Genomic DNA, 16454 nt, shown 5'->3' with positions numbered 1-16454 from the left:
GTCATCCCACAAAGCTATGAATGCACTTTTGTCTTTCTTGAGGGCGACTGGCTTATGTCAGTGTCTTTGACTAGCTCAGACCCTCCGCGTGCGTGCGCGAGCTCACCACGACTTCCTCCCCCTCCCCTCCCTCTCTCTATCTTATGTATCTATTGCCTCTTTCCCGTCCCCCAGAGTAGAGTAGCCAACGAGGCGCATTTCTGGTTAACATCCCTGCCTCCTCTCTTTGTTTCCTCCTCCTCCTCCTCCTAAGCTTGCAATAAACGATTCGAATTGCACAATCTTTCCAAACGTCCTGCTGCGTGGCCAACTGGTAATCATACAAGGAAACTCATCTGCTCATGCTCAACTGCGGACACAGAGATTCTTACCCGTAAAATCAAGCTACATATGCTGGAAACTGATTTACACCGTTATGATGGCCTTCGGTCTTTAACTCACACCTTCACACCTGCAGTGGTGTAAAGAGGTGATTTATGCATCAATTTTCACCCTTAAGAAACCTTACAATGTCAGGGAATGCCGAAGAATTAGCAACATTCATTGTTACGCCACTCCACTGCTGGAAAGAACCGTTACATCAGTATACGGCATGCCGGTGCATTGCTTGTGAGTTATACTTCAACGTCTTCTGTATAGCCTTATACTGCAGTGAACTTTCACTAAATGCTAGTATTGAGGCAATTTTTGTCTTGCTTGGCTTGAGAACCCATTCAGCCTCAGCTTAGTTGCAGGACGGGTGCCAGAAGAGCACAATACTAACAGATTCCTTCAGTACTAAGGACTCTGATACTAATTAATCATGTGTTTCGTACGTATAGAGGTATACTACTTGCTACGTCAAAGGAATCAAAATTTTTTTGGTGCCAGTACTGTTGCCCCCTGTGGTACCTTATTAAGCTTAATGTGGACAATATAGCTAAATGTGCGCGATATACAGCCACTGTTATTGAACGACATGAGTAGAAGAACGAGTTCAATTTAGTTACGTCTTCAATAGCAGTTGTGCGTCACAAGTATCGTCTTGGAATCAAGACAATGCCTTGAATGCAATGCATGTCGTCTATAGTAAAACAATTCTGCTCTGCATCAAGCTAATTGTTTGAATTGTTTGACAATTGTAATAATATCGTGATTTGTTTTCGATCACAAATACATGCACAGGGAAACTTTCCTGCAAAATTGTTCAACTGGGCATCATAAAAGTATTATAATAATCATCATCACTAGATTGCTAATACACGATTATTGCTGAGAACAGTAAAAAAAAAATGCGACACTAAAAAAAATAAAGGAAAAAGAAATGATTCGGCGAGAGAAAAAGCGTAAAAGTTGAGATTTCTTGTTGTCACAAGAAGAGTGCAGTGAAAGAAAAACCTCCTTTCCTCAGCACAAAAAAAGATAAAGGAGAAAAAGAGCGTCTGGGGTAAGCGCTGCGAAACGAAACTTGTGGTTTCAAGAACTTGAAGCGACAACGTGGCTTCCACGCGTTCGTAGCAAGTAAGAGAGAGAGAGAGAGAGAGAAAGAAGAAAGGAAGAGGAACAACAGATATGGAGGAGGAAAGATCCTATGAAGCACGATCTCGTCTTTCAGATAAGCTACGACTGAAAAGTAGCGAAACGTGACACCTAAACTTACTGTCATCGAGTTCTGTGCAGCTGCATTAAACCGACATTTAAAGGTCTGTGCAGCGCGAGCAGAGACAGAAACGCCTTTAAATTCGAAGCCTCTAGTCTCGATTTCACTGTAGCGGTGTCTACTTTTGTTTATGCATAAAAAGAAAGGACGTTGATGGGAACGAGCCATTTCTAAAATTGTGTGCCTTTTCACTGAACACCAAAAGTAGAGATTGGTGCCTCAGAGATAAATCGAACAGGCACGAGCATTTAGGACAGCGAACCATTGAGTAAGTAAATCCCTGGTGTTTTACGTGGTAAAACCACATTCTGATTATGAGGCACGCAGTAGAGCGGGACTTCGGAATAATTTTGACCCCCTGGCGGTCTTCAACGTGCACCTAAATCTAAGAGCACGAGCACTGTTTGCATTTCGCCACTATCGCGTAAATGAGGCCAACGCTGGCGTGAATCGAACTTACGACACGGTGCCTAGCAGCGCGACGCCATGGCCCTTAAGCCACCACTGCGGTTGAATCATTGAGTTTCGTGTGAAAATTAGTGGAGGGAACTCCGACGTTGCGATCGCTTAGGTGCCTTAGGAATGATAAGTAATATGTGGATTTGTCTAATACCCGTGCTTGTGACTTCAAACGTTCTTGTGGCGTTATTTGTTACTTTACATTTTCGAAATATATATTGCAATCATAGTTTCTTAAAAAAAAGTCAACAAGTCTCTGCGCACATGCATATTAAGTGGAACTTATTGCGTTTATCAGGCAAGAATTGGTTTGCAAATGCCATTTGCCAAAAGCCATTTGAAGCCAGTAGGACGCAGTTTAATCTAATCTATTTAGTACCCGGGATACCTGTGCTGGCTAAACCGGCACGTTTGCAGCTCTCTTTATCTAGCGCGAAAATTCCCTGCATAGCTAACTGTGTGGTAAACTTTATGGCGAAAAGAAACGAGGGAAGGCCGTCATGTCAGCTGCAAAGCGCTGCACGCAAGTTCGTCGAAACGATGTCCCCAGGCGCGCAGTACTTATGCGAGCGTATAGTTTAGCCCATCATTCCGCGAAGGTGATATGAGCGGCTGTCTTCAGCGAGACCGGACACCCTGGTGTCCGGTCTAAAGATATGGCGCGTCAGCCACGTGTCGCGCCCGTTTCCCGATTTCCCTCCGTGTTTGCGCTGGTGTGAGAGAGAAAGAGAAAGAAAGAGACAGAGAGAAATAGGGAGAGAGAGATAGCCCTCTCTCCGCCGTCTTACGATCCGTTTCCCTTTTAGTTTCCGTACGTCGGCGTGATGCGTCCACGCGCCGTTGTTTTTCCAGCGGCATTGCGTCACGAGAAGGCTCGGTTTCGAATTGTCCGCGCTCCGCGCATCGCATGCAGCCGCAAGTTTCGCAAGCGCCGGGTTTTTATTGAGCTATACGATTCCGCGGGCTCGTTTCTTTGAGTGTTCCCAGAGAGCGGGAAGTGTACACTTCGAGTTAGGCCATTGTGCACGCCGCCATTGTGCAGATTGGGCTGGCCGCACTCTATCTGCTGCGAAAGCGAGTTTTACAGCCGTCAGAGGGTCCGTATGAAGCATGGGCCGCCGTTGGAGGCGAATCCACGAAAACGGAGACGCTTTCTTTGCGGGGCGTTCCTCCAAATGTGTTTAGTGTGAGCCGGCGGGGAATCAGGGAAACTAGGTAGTCTGTACAGAGTGCGAAGACTGATTTTGGCCGCCTTGCAGAGAAACGGCGCCGATGCATTCGAGAACTGAACTTTTTGTTTACTTGAGCAGTTCAATGAAAGTTTGAAATCAAACTTTCATTGAAATATATATATATATATATATATATATATATATATATATATATATATATATATATATATATATATATATATATATATATATATATATATATATATATATATATGTAAGAAGCGTGAACGCGAACACAGTACGAGGCCCAATGCATGTGCCATTAGAGAGAGCCATTAGAGAGAGGCAGTTAACTCGTAAGAACGTAAGAAAAGGCAGATTAGATCGGCTCGAAGAAAATTTTCTAGGAGCTTACATATAACGTTGGCGCATTGCCAATGGCTCGCTGGGTACACCAGGCGGCGAAGGGTAAGTCAAGTGCGCACTATCTGCCGGCGCAAAGTTACCATGAATAAAATAAAGGGTGCGTTAATGGCCAATTTCTTTGAAAGAGCAGTTGCCGCGTGGCCTTCTGTTACTCTTCGAACTTTTTTCCCCGGCTTAAATGCGTACGGAGGACGTTAGTTACCTGTGAGCAAGCGAGAAAAAAAAAAAAAAAACATCGCCTTCCTACAATTCACATTTCACACCTCCCTGTTTAGGTTAAACATTTTGCAAGGGCAACCAGCCTTTGAATGATGCCAGCTGCAACGTCAGTACCGGCAAAACCGTTTCCGCGCGATGTTCCTGCAGCTGCTAGCCAAAGATTAACGCGCGTTCAAAGGACACAATAATGAAAGGATTCGTTGCCAGAGATAATGCTTTCCGCTTTACATCCTCGTGTTCACAAGGCAGCAACAAAAAAGCCATGCCTCCATCGCTTTGCTTGCAGCCATCGTTCGTTTCGAGGTTATTTCGGTTCCGAAAGGCCCGCGTGTATCGTCGTCGTTTTGAACCACACAGCGTAGAACGTGTCGGGGCCGCACAACGCAGCGTCGCTGCCGTCGCCGCAGGGGTCAAACCGCCGCGTGAATACAGATGCCATCCGGGCACGCTTCCGGGCGTTCGCACAAAAACCGCCGATTACGCGCTTAACGCACGCGAGCGACTGCCACACCGAGGGGGCAGAGTTGTGGCGAGGTGCGGGTCTCGCGACGGCATCGGAGGCTGCGAGCGAGTGTTGCGGGCGCACTGTCAATACGGCTGTAGTTATTTATTATATTTTTTTTTCAGCGGTGTCGCTTCATCCACCCGTCCCGAGCGAGCACGAATAACGCTGACACGCGGGCTCGGTGAGTCAGGCGCGCCGTTCGGTATAGTCGTCCGGAAGTGAAGTGCAAACAAAAACGCCGGCGAATGGACAGAAATGTCGAAAAAAATAAAAATATATAGGTGGCCTCCTTCGCTATACATCGAACGCGGAATCTTCGTTAGCATAGCAAATTATAAAATCGTCGGGAACATCGACCGTTGCTCCTTAGGCTGGCCATGTTTTGTATCGATCGTCTTCTGTTTGTCTTGCACGTCGTGACCATGATTACTATGTGCGCACCTATGGTGGTTGCTTACTGAATGTCTACATTTTACTCTTCTACTCTTTACTTTTTTCACTTTATTTTTTAAGGTAATTACTAGTGACATTTGTGTCCTCACGCGTGGATCATTTCTGTAGTTCTTTTCTTTTAGCCTCGTTTATCATGACGTTATCATTTGAGGCTCGCGTTTCTTTTTGGCGTGCCTTTTGTGTAGTCGACTCCTTCTCTTTTGTGACTTCCGACGCGTGTAGCAGGTGGGCTAAAAAACTAAAACAAAGTGGCGCGGAAGACACTGTACGTTGACGCTGTAGAGTCAGCGCTGCTTCGAGGGGAGAGAGAAAAGAAAAGCTGGCAGCGGGATGAAGCCCGGCGAGAGCCAAAGCATGTGCGATTAGGCGCGCTTCTGGGTTCCGCTATTTCCCTCTCCGCTCGCGCAGCCAAGGATGCCAAGAAAACAGACAGATAGATCGCTTTTCCTGTTCCACTACCACAAACACGCCATTCGTGACTGCCTCAATGATGTCTCTATACTGCAATCGCATACGCTTGTGGCTCGCACGGGCGGGCGGGCTCCGGTTGGGGTCGCCGTTGTTTGTTTAGGGAAGCAAACGCGAGGCGAACCGCCCGCACAAGCGGCTTTGGGGGTGGCACGCCGCACAGTTGGCGAAGGAAGGATTCGCGCGCGGGGCAGAGTGGCAGCGTGCCTTTTGTGGCGGAAGCTCGTGTAGTACGACGCGTTTTGTTTGAGCGCCGAGGAAAAGAAGCATCGCCGGCGGCGCAGATGAGACGAGCCGAGAAGAGAATGCTCGGAGAGACGTCGGAAGAAAAAGAAAAGAGAAATCGCGCTATAGAGACGGCTCGGCGGGCGTTCAGTGCGGGGCCGTATGGTGAGCGGCCGGTGCCTCATGAATACCTGATTTGTTCCCGGCGTGCGAGGCGAGAGGGCCGCGGGTCGAAACTGGAGCGTCGTCCGCTGTCACGCCACAAACGTGTCGCTGGCCAGGACGGGAACAGGATCCTGCGATGCGTAAACAGAGACACACGCTCGCAACGTCGCAGTCAGCTCCGCGAAGAGGTGGGGAAAAAAAACAGGGAAGAAAGAAAAAAAAAAGAAGAGAAAAGAAAAGAACAGTGGTTCGCAGAGGGCGATACGATTCGCGGCAGCAGTTTCGGGAGTGGTGCTTCCGGCCACGACTTCTAGAGAGTTAGCACTTGCGCGTGTGCGGTGCATGCGTACCTACGAGTCCACGTTTGCTTTGCTTGCTCGCGCAAAGCTGCACACTTCATTGTGCGTGTGAACCGATGTGTACAGGTGCTGGCTGACAGTAAAGCCCGCACACTCCACTATCGGAGGTGTCAAGCAGATATTTATGTATTATGGGGTTTTACGTGCCAAAACCACTTTCTGATTATGAGGCACGCCGTAGTGGAGGGCTCCGGAAATTTAGACCACCTGGGGTTCTTTAACGTGCACCTAAGTCTATGTACACGGGTGTTTTCGCATTTCGCTCCCATAGAAATGCGAACGCCATGGCCGAGATTCGATCCCGTGACATCGTGCTCAGCAGCCCAACACCCTAGCTACTGAGAAACCACGGCGGGATTGGAGGTGTAGAATTCGTAGCTTTCTACGGTTCTACGGTATCGAATCGATCTTCTGATATATATATGTATATATATATATATATATATATATATATATATATATATATATATATATATATATATATATATATATATATACCTTTGACAGAGTGGGCCACGCACGCGGGAAACAGGTGGCCATTCAAATGCGATTTAAGTGATGTCAAACCCACACGGCATACACATTGCCTTCAGAAATGTCTTTTGTAAACGCTTAAACATTCTATCAGCAGCATACAAAAAGAAAGGAAGAAAGAAAAGGCAACTTAAGGTTCTTGGCAAAAAACCGATTGCAAGGCACTGCGATAGCAAGTTTTAGGCTGTATCTTTTGCCGATCACTTTTCAGAGGCACGTTCATTTTTGCGTGACGTAACGTCCAGTGCGACCTCTCACGGAAGCGACCGGCATCCGTTCCGCAGGCTCAGCCAATCAACGCCTATTGAATGTGAGATGCCCGAAGGCGATGGACCGGTAGAACGCGGCGCGATGTTTCTTTTGCACGTGGTGCCGTCGACGTCTGCGCTCTTGATTATCAATCATCGCTTTAGGCACGCGTTGACGAACTTGCACTAGCAAGGCACTGACGTTACGCCCCCTTGAGAAAACCTCTAGCTTTAGAATCGGTAGCTGGGCGTGTTGGTTGAGCGTAATCTGATACCCACAAAGGACTCAACTGGTGACATGAACCAGTGTAAACATTTAATTTAAGTAAAATTTTGCGTGAGTCCACTTTGCAACGGAATGCATTTCGTCTGAGAGAGAGAGAGAGAGAGAAAACAAGGGTAGGAAAGGCAGGGAGGTCAACCAGAACAGCATCCGGTTTGCTAACCTACACTGGGGGTGGGGGAAAGGGGAATAGAAAGAGGAAGAAAGGGAGAGAGTAAGCACTGAGTACGTGTGGAAGGGACACCGTACACAAGATCAAAGTGTATTTCGTCTGAGTTGTTCCAGGGCCGCTAGTAGCTTACAGCTAGACCCGCTACGAACACTCAGACGTGAGGACGATTCCGTACTATACGGGGCCTGGATCCGACCAGCGTGCGGGCTTGACAAGAATTTCAAGAATGACCAGTAGCTTCTGGCTTTCGCCGACGAGTCTGGCCTGCTGCGCCGCTGTCTTGCACGCTTTTGGAAAGCCGACGCGGCCTAGGCCTAGGCCAATCTCGACCAATCGCGTGAGGCGAAACCTAACGTCGGCTTTTCGAACTCGTACAAGATAGCGGCCCTGGGGCGGTATTCTGTAAGAGTCCACCTGGTGGACTGTCCATTTCGGCCGCTGCTGATTGGATGCGGTTGTACGAGCGAGGAGGAGTGGAGCGGCTCCAGCCAATCAGCAGCGGCCGAAATGGACAGTCCACTAGGTGGACTCCTACAGAATACCACCCCTGGTTACCCTTTGGTGGCCCTGCAGACTGACCACCAACGTCTGTTTTATCTTTCACTTTCACTGCTATATGATACGTAAATTTACTTAGGCCCCTAATATAGGCCAAAGTTCCGGCACTTTCATTAAAAGGTCAGTCATTTATAATGCCCCCCACCGTCGCAGACGATGCGTGGTCGCCACGCATCGTCTGCTATTACGACAGCGATGTGTAAGTGACAAGAGAATTGAACAAAATGAATGAATTTGGTTTACGTACAGTGTCCTTACAAAGAGATTTTCGCTATCGTAGCTCGATTTCAGTCAGTAAGGAATGGACGATATTCTTTCGGTTTCTCTCTCTCTTTCAAGAATATGCTAGGTCTCTCAGAGGCATCTTAACCGACATCAGATCTGTAACTTACACTCATGGGTTGGTTCGTTTTGACGGGAAAAGCTACATGCATACGCTAGATGAACACAAATGTCGGGTAGGAGGTTGAAAGCGGGTGCGTTCAGGTTATTCTTCATCACGGGGCTTCATGTAAACTGTTCCGAAGTTTCATTACGGGAGCGTGTTCTTGAGTTCCTCCCAATCGAAAAGCTGCCAGCATGACACTGGCGGATTCGAAATCCCTACCTATTGCTTAGCAGAAGAACACCTTAGCCTGCTCAGCTGACACCACCGCGGGTTCGGCTGTTTATGTGGCTGACGAAGATATAGAGGGAGAGATTTGTTAGAGAGCTACAGTGTAAGAGCAAAGGGAGCGCTAGCCACTCCCTTTACATAAGTTAACTTGTCTCGTACGCAATTTCACTTTTAAGAGTTTGCGCGCACCTCACTAGAAAACGTGCAACCAGCAGTCAGACTTAACGCGAACAATCAAGACACATGTCTAGCTACTTAATTCTAACAAACGCTGTCTGTAAGGAGCAAACATCAAAGATTTTGGAAAGACTCTGCATTAAGCTATGGCCAGTTTCAAGGCACCCTGACAGGAAATCTCGTGCACGTTCTACATACAGAAACTCAAAGACGCTTACTCAGGTTAAGTGTTACGGGGGTTGTGCACTGTGTAAGTGTACTCCATTAGTTTCATCTCCGTCGAATATGTACAATGAGAGTGTGCCGGGAGAATATGGGAACCTGCCAGTATGAAGTTCAATGTGGGAACAAGAGAGAGACAAAAGAAAGGGGAAAGGCAGGTAGCTCAACGAGATGGGTAGATCCGGTTTGCTACCCTACGCTCGGGAGAGAGAGGAGAGGGAGGTAAAGTGCTAGCAAAGTAGAGCTAAAGAAAGAAAAGTACATAGACATGCAATCACAGTCAAATACTGTCACTTTATACCGTCACCACACAGCACAGTAGCACTTGCAGCACGATAAACATCTGTTCAGGCTGTAGCCGCTTGTTCAATTCTGTTGCCCTTAGAAAGTGCAACAGTGCCCTCGTCGCCCTCCGCTGCGATGGTTTGTGATTTCGGCATTCTAAAATAAGTTCTTCTGTCAGAGGTCTTTGGTCGAATCGCCCTATCGCGATTTCGAGCGATCGTCTCTGTAAATTGTAGCGCGTACAGTCACAGAGAAGGTGTTGAAGAGTCTCCTCGCTATACCACAGCCATCGCACTAGACATCGGTGGCCCATCCGATTCGGAATGCAAAGGACTTAGTGACGGCCACCCCTAGCCATATTCGACAAAGCAGGGTAGCTTCGCGACGGCAGAAGCCAATCGCAAAGGAGCTTCGAGCATTCCCTTTGTTCTCGTATATATATTTAAGAACCGGTTCCCATCCCATGTAGAATCTCTGCAAGGTATCGAAGAAGCAAGTTTTGATAACAGTTCGGAGCTTTATCCTTCGATAAGCCATCTCTGTAGCATGGTGCGTCCGCACACCGTATTTATGCTGCGACCGTAAAGCGGCTCAGCTGATGCGTGCGCTATATGCCTCCCATGCCTCACTCACTAATATTGCGTTGAATCCGTGTACTACCACCTAGCTCCGTAATAGCGCGTTCCACTGCGCGATATATAAACGGCGCCATCTTTTCTCTTATCTTCAGAGTGAATGAGGGGACCACGCCTTAACGAGCGCTGAGAGCAAGGGAAATAGCGAAAAAAAAAAAAAAGAGCATTCCGTGATGAGCTCGCGTTCGTCAGTCGCCGCTCGCGGGCTTCCCCTCGGTACAAGCGCGGTCCCCCAAATGAAGCAAAATCCCATTACCCTCTACTGAAGCGTGATGTGGCGGCCAGGAGCGAATGGCAGTAAACCCTGTAGGTGAGCGGGGGCAAAAGAGAGAAGAAAAATGGCTGCCTATATACGGCCGGCCAAGAGCCACCACACACGCGTGACCCAACCTACCTACCGACCTCCGAGATTGCTCGGGCGTGCTGTTTGCCTTTGACCGAACTTAAACAGAGGGGTAAAAAAAAAAGTGGCGGCGAGGCGGCAACAAATGGTGCGTCTGGCTAATGGAACGGCAAGTTGGCCCACTTACCGGTAGAGTGCTCGCGCGCGCTTCCAAGAAAGCAAGCCAGGAAAGTTGGCCCCCTACATGAGCGGCCTTCGCGGACGAAAGCGAAGTAAAAGCTTGGACCTAGGTTGTCTACTCAATTGATTGCAAACTTTCGCGCTAACGCGCGCGAGCACGCGCGTGTGAAGAGTGCTGCTTGCATTTGCATATTATCGCGAAACCCTTGTGTGTATATATATACATATACTGTGTAGTTAGACCAGTTGTCGGGCAATATAATTGCGTTGTGAGGTGCCCGCGGTGCCGCGGCAAACAACAAGAAGGCAAAACATCGTAGGGCAACGAAGCGAAGATTCGATGACGGTAAGTTAATCATAAATTATGCACGCGGTGGAAGAAGGAACGGGGCGTTGCAGCTGGTGGGGGGCTGTTCCGCTTGCCTTTGCCAGAACAGCGGTAAAGAAGAAGAGTGATGGACGGTGAGGCATTGCGCTCGCTCACCGCTTACACAATGCGCGAAACTTCCACTGGCATGTGGACGAGGTTGCTCAATCTGGAGCGAGCTGTTATGCTACGCATCGTTGAAGACACAACGTCACACGCTGGAAGTTCACGCACTATATGTATAAGCAATTAATGCCTCGTAGCTACTCTCACTTAAATGAATGAATGAATGAAGGAATTAATTAATCAACGAATGAATGAATGAATGAATGAATGAATGAATGAATGAATGAATGAATGAATGAATGAATGAATGAATGAATGAATGAATGCGTCTTATTTCTAAAAATTTGGTTGAGGCACACCCAGACACAAGGAGCTATACTTCAGCTATCTGCAAGCAGACGCTGTCGCTTGTGACTTATGGGAGTTATGCGCTTGTAGTGTGGAGGCCGAGTCCTTGAAATTCAGAAGGCTGTGTTTAGTGCAAGACGGCAGACAAATATTGTGATGGGAGCACGGACAGTATACAGCAACACATATAGATGCGATACGGCATTCTTTTGCGGGCAGGAGGTCCCCATGCAGCACTAGACGCTCTGCGATCGCCTCCTGCATATTCCCATACGAATGTGCAATACATGGTCACCGTCCTTATCTCTGGTCTGCTCACAAAGCCGTGAAGGCACTGTTGTGTTTCTGGAGCGCAAATGGCCTGTGCGAACGCCTCTGACTTAGGGGTGCCCTCGGCGCGCTGCGTTAACTCAGAGCGTCCCCTCCTCCTCCTCCTCCTCCTCCTCCTCCTCCTCCTCCTCCTCCTCCTCCTCCTCCTCCTATTCCTCCTCCTCCTCCTCCTCCTGCATCCTCTCACTCTCTCTTTCTTATCTTTCTATTTCCCCTTTTCCGTCCTCCAACGTAGGGTAGCCAACCAGACACATTTCTGGCTAATATCCCTGCCTTCCTCCTTGCTCTTTATTTCTATTTGTGTATACTGCAGGCCAAAATGATGGTCCAAGCAGGAGTGAGCACAAGGACAATGAGTATAGTTAATAACATTTCGTGCAATCGGAAGAAAAAGAGAGACACTAATTAGAGAGAATACCTAATCTAAATGTGCACAGCAAATTATGGCTGCTTTTAATGACCCTACAATAATAACTAATATACATGCCCCAATATACATGACCACGATAGAATCATTTCATACAAGCAGAAGCAGAAAGCCATATGCTAATTACACAAAATACCTAATTCCAACCTTCAAAGCGAATATTGGCAAGTAAAGAAGAAAAAAAGGTGCATCTGCAATGCCTAACGAATACGTACAACCACGATATATACATTTTCACTAAACGTTTCACAATAATCAAGGCCTAGTTACGAACCGACCATCCAACTCATGAACTTACCCTCAAGGGCTGCAGTGAAATTTTGCGCTTCAGAGACTTATCTTGGAAGCATATTCCAATCGGAAATGGCTCTTGGGGAAAAAAAGAAACTTAGTTTAAATGCATCAGCCTTAGCGAAAATAGGCTTTAGTGCAGATTCATGAGAGTGCCGAGTTCTTCGTACCGATAATGGAGCAAGGTAAGATGGCGTTGATATTTTTAATGTTCTATTCATTACTTTATCCAAAGAAGAAAGACGAACTATTATTTCTATGACGCTCTAACGCGAGAATAGCATTGCTAGCCATAGTTATGAAGGAGAGTCAAATCTGTTACATTTACGAAAAAAGAACGGAATCGCCTTCCTTTGTTCAATGTCGAGCTTCTTTATGTCCTTTTTTTGTGTGTGTGATCCCACATTTCCGAAGCGTACTCTAATTTTGACCTAATATATGTATGGTATGCCAGAGCCCACAGTTTGGACAGGGCATGACTGAGTTTCCTTCTTAAGAAACAAAGCTGACCAAATGCGGCAGCACAAATGTTTGAAATATGTGATGACCACTTTACGTTATTCGTCACTGCTGCGGCCAGTACCTCTAATGTGAAACCACCTTGATATTACTGTCATGGAGTTTATATTGGAATATAATTGGGGTGCTCTTTCTTGTAATATTCAAAAGTATAGTTTTGTCGAGGTTCAAAGCCATATATATCCTAGCGTTTGGTTTTTTAATTGTTCTCTGTAGGTTGTTGTGGTCATCTTCATTATTAATAGCCTGAAATATTATGCATTCATCAGCAAATAATTTTATCGAGACAGACTCTGAAACTACATTCGCTAAATCATTCATATGTATTAAGAACAGCAGTAGACTCAAACGCTGCCCTGTGGTACGCCAGAGCTGACCGGCATGCAGGGACTCGGATGTGGCATCGTTCATCCGCATATATTGTTCTGCTGTCTAAGTAGGATTTTACATATTTAGATATGTAATTAGGGAGTTCAATTTATTCAAGCTTATAAATCAGTCTACCATGTGGCACTCTATCAAAAGCTCTGTCGAAACTAAAAAAAATACCATTAAATGAGTTGTCCAAATTTGTCAAGTACAGCTAGAAAAGTCGTGAACTGTGATAACGAGTTGGGTAGAAGCTTTCTCGAGTGAGGCTAGCTTAGCAGGACTCTGCGAGGAACTACCAGGCATTGTTTGGGATATCCTTGGTCTCAGTGAGATTAGAAGATCTGGTGAGGCTTATACAGTGCTGACTAACGGCCAATTCCTCTGCTATAGAGGCCTCCCAGATAAGAAGCAATACGGGGTAGGATTCCTAATTCATAAGGACCTAGTGGGTAACACTGACGAATCCTACAGCAGTAATGAGAGGGTAGCAGTAGTCGCAATCAAACTTAATAAGAGGTATAGATTAAAGGTAGTACAAACCTATGCTCTAACATCCAGTCATGATGATGATGAAGTAGATCAGTTTTATGAAGATGTTGAATTAACGATGAGAAATGTGTAAACTCAGTGTACTGTTGTAATGAGACTTTGAGACCCTCGTCTGTATATTGTCTCTTACCCATTCATTGTATTTCAAGAATAGTAATAAACTGAAAGTGAATGGGCGAATTCAATACAAAAGTGGAGAAAAAGCACGCTGGTGAACAAGCAATTGGCAACTATGGCGTCACTTCTAGGAACGCTAGAGGTGAGATGCTGGTGCAATTAGCGGAAATGAATAAGCTGCGAATAATGAACACCTTCTTCAGAAAGCATGGCAACAGAAAATGGACCTGGAAAAGCCCTAATGGTAAAACAAGAAATGAAATAGATTTCATACTTTATGCCGATCCCAGCATAGTGAATGTTGTTGAAGTGTTAGGTGAAGTGTAGTGATCCTAGTTTGGTGAGGTCTAGTATTCACCACAATTTGAAGAAAGAAAGAGTAGAACAAGTCAGGAAGAAACAGGCCAACCTAGTCGCAGTAAGAGTAAAATCAGACCAATTCAGGCCACTACTAGCAAACAAATATGCAGCGTTAGAACAGAGCGATGAAGATGACATAGAGGTAATGAATAAAACTGTAACTAGGCTGGCTTCAGAGGCAGCAATTGAAGTGGGAGGTAAGCCACCAAAGCAACCAATAGGCAAGCTTTCCCAAGTAACGAAGGACCTAATAAAGAAATGACAAAGAATTGAAGTGTTCAACTCAAGAAATATGATAGAATCCGCGGAAATTTCAAAACTGAACAAGGAGAAAATAAGGGATATTCGAAATTATGAAGTGAGAAAACTGAGGAAGCCGTAAAAATGTACGCAGCATGAAATCATTGAGAATGAAACTTGGCATAGGGCAAACGAAGATGTATGCACTGAAGGATAAGCAGGGTAATATCATCAGGAATCTCGAAGGTATAGTAAAAGCAGCCAAATACTTCTATAGCGACCTGCACAGTACCCAGAGGAGCCACGATACTTCCCTTCGAAGCAGTAATGAACAGGTTGCAGAGAGGTCTTCTATAACTAGCAATGAGGTTAGAAGGGCCTTCGAATACATGAAACGGAGAATGTGGCAGGAGAAGGTGGAATAACAGTCGAGTTAATCAAAGATGGAGGAGACATAATGCTTGAAAAACTGGCGGCTCACTATGCGAAATGTCTATCAACTTCAAGGGTGCCAGAGAACTGGAAGAATGCAAACATTATACTAATGTGCAAAAAGAGAGATGGTAAAGAATTGAAAAATTATAGGCCCATTAGCTTAGTCCCAGTGCTATATAAAATATTCACCAAGATAATGTCCAATAGAATAAGGGCAACACCAGACTTGAGTCAACCAAGAGAACAGGCTGACTTGGGGAAGGAATGCTCTACCATGGATCACATCCATGCCATTCATCAGGTAATCAAGAAATCCGCAGAGTACAATAAGCCTCTCTATATGGCTTTCATAGATTATGAAAATGTATTTGATTCAGTGGAGATGCATTATGCAACCAAGGAGTACAGCCCGCTTACGTAAATATCGTGGAAAAATCTACAAATATTCCACAGCTACCTTGATTCTCCATAAGAAAACTAGAAAGAGACCTCTAAAGAAAGAGGTTACGCAAGGAGACAATCTCTCCAATGTTATTCACTGCGTGCTTGGAAGAAGTATTCAAGCTGTTAAATTGGGAAGGCTTACAGGAAAGGATCAACGGTGAATATCTCAGCAACCTTCGGTTTGCAGATGACATTGTCCGGTTCAACAACACTGGAGACGAGTTACAAAGAATGATTGAGGACCTTAACAGAGACAGTGTTAGAGTGGGGTTCAAGGTTAATATGCAGAAGACATATATAATGATGAATAGCCGGGCAAGGGAACAAGAGTTCAGGATCGCCAGACAGCCTCTAGAGTCTGTGGAGGAGTACGTTTACCTAAGTCAATTAATCACAGGGAACCCTGACTATGAGAAGGAAATTCACTGAAGAATAAAGATTGGTTCGATTGCATATGGCAGACAATGTCAGCCCTGGACTGGAAGCTTACCATTAACATTGAAAAGGGAGGTGCACAATCAGTGCATTCTACCGGTGCTAACATATGGGGTAAAAACTTGGAGACTCACAAAGAAGCTCGAAAACAAGTCAAGCACCACGCAAAGAGCGATATAACGAAGAATGCTCGGCGTAACGTTAAGAGACAGAAAGAGAGCGGTTTGTATCAGAGAGCGAACGGGTATAGACGATATTAAAATTGACATTAAGAGGAAAAAGTGGAGCTGGTAGGTCATGTAATGCATTAGTTAGATAACCGGTGGGCCATTAGAGTTACAGATTGCGTGCCAAGGGAAAGGAGGCGCAGTCGAGGATGGCAGATAGCTATGTGGTGCGACGAAAATAGGAAATTTGCGGGTGCTAGTTGGAATCGATTGGCGCAGGGCAGAGGTAATTGTATATCGCAGGGAGAAGCCTTCGCCCTGCAGTGGGCATAAAATAGGGTGATGATGATGATGAGAAGGTGACATTCCGTTTCTAAGACCGTGTTGGATAGGGAAGAGAATATCTCTAGTCGTTAAATAAGACCTTATTTGACCTATTACTTACGTTCCCTTATTTACAACATGTAGATGTTATTGACAGGGTGCTGTAGTTGCAAACGATTAATTTATTGCCTTTCTTGCTTCCTGCACTCCCCTGCCGCCCCACCAATTGAGTTACCTGAATAAGCTGAATATAAAGAAAAATAATATAGAACAGTGATGTTGAGACTGTCAACTGAACTGTGTTAACAATTGATGGTCGT

At 45.9% G+C, this 16454-nt stretch overlaps 1 protein-coding gene across 5 annotated transcripts in view; it reads right to left on the bottom strand.

The window, feature by feature from the left end:
* LOC135898837 (alpha-2C adrenergic receptor-like) overlaps window positions 1-16454 on the bottom strand; it is a 696056-nt gene that overhangs the window by 128537 nt on the left and 551065 nt on the right. For all 5 annotated transcript variants that reach the window (XM_070535753.1, XM_070535751.1, XM_070535752.1 and 2 more), the window contains one exon: window positions 5758-5862. The gene's annotated coding sequence lies outside the window, so the exon portion shown is untranslated. The remainder of the gene's footprint in view (window positions 1-5757; window positions 5863-16454) is intronic.

This window comes from Dermacentor albipictus, chromosome 3 (assembly GCF_038994185.2).
Source record: "Dermacentor albipictus isolate Rhodes 1998 colony chromosome 3, USDA_Dalb.pri_finalv2, whole genome shotgun sequence".
NCBI lineage: Eukaryota > Metazoa > Arthropoda > Arachnida > Ixodida > Ixodidae > Dermacentor > Dermacentor albipictus.
This window is presented reverse-complemented; position numbering and strand designations above follow the sequence as displayed.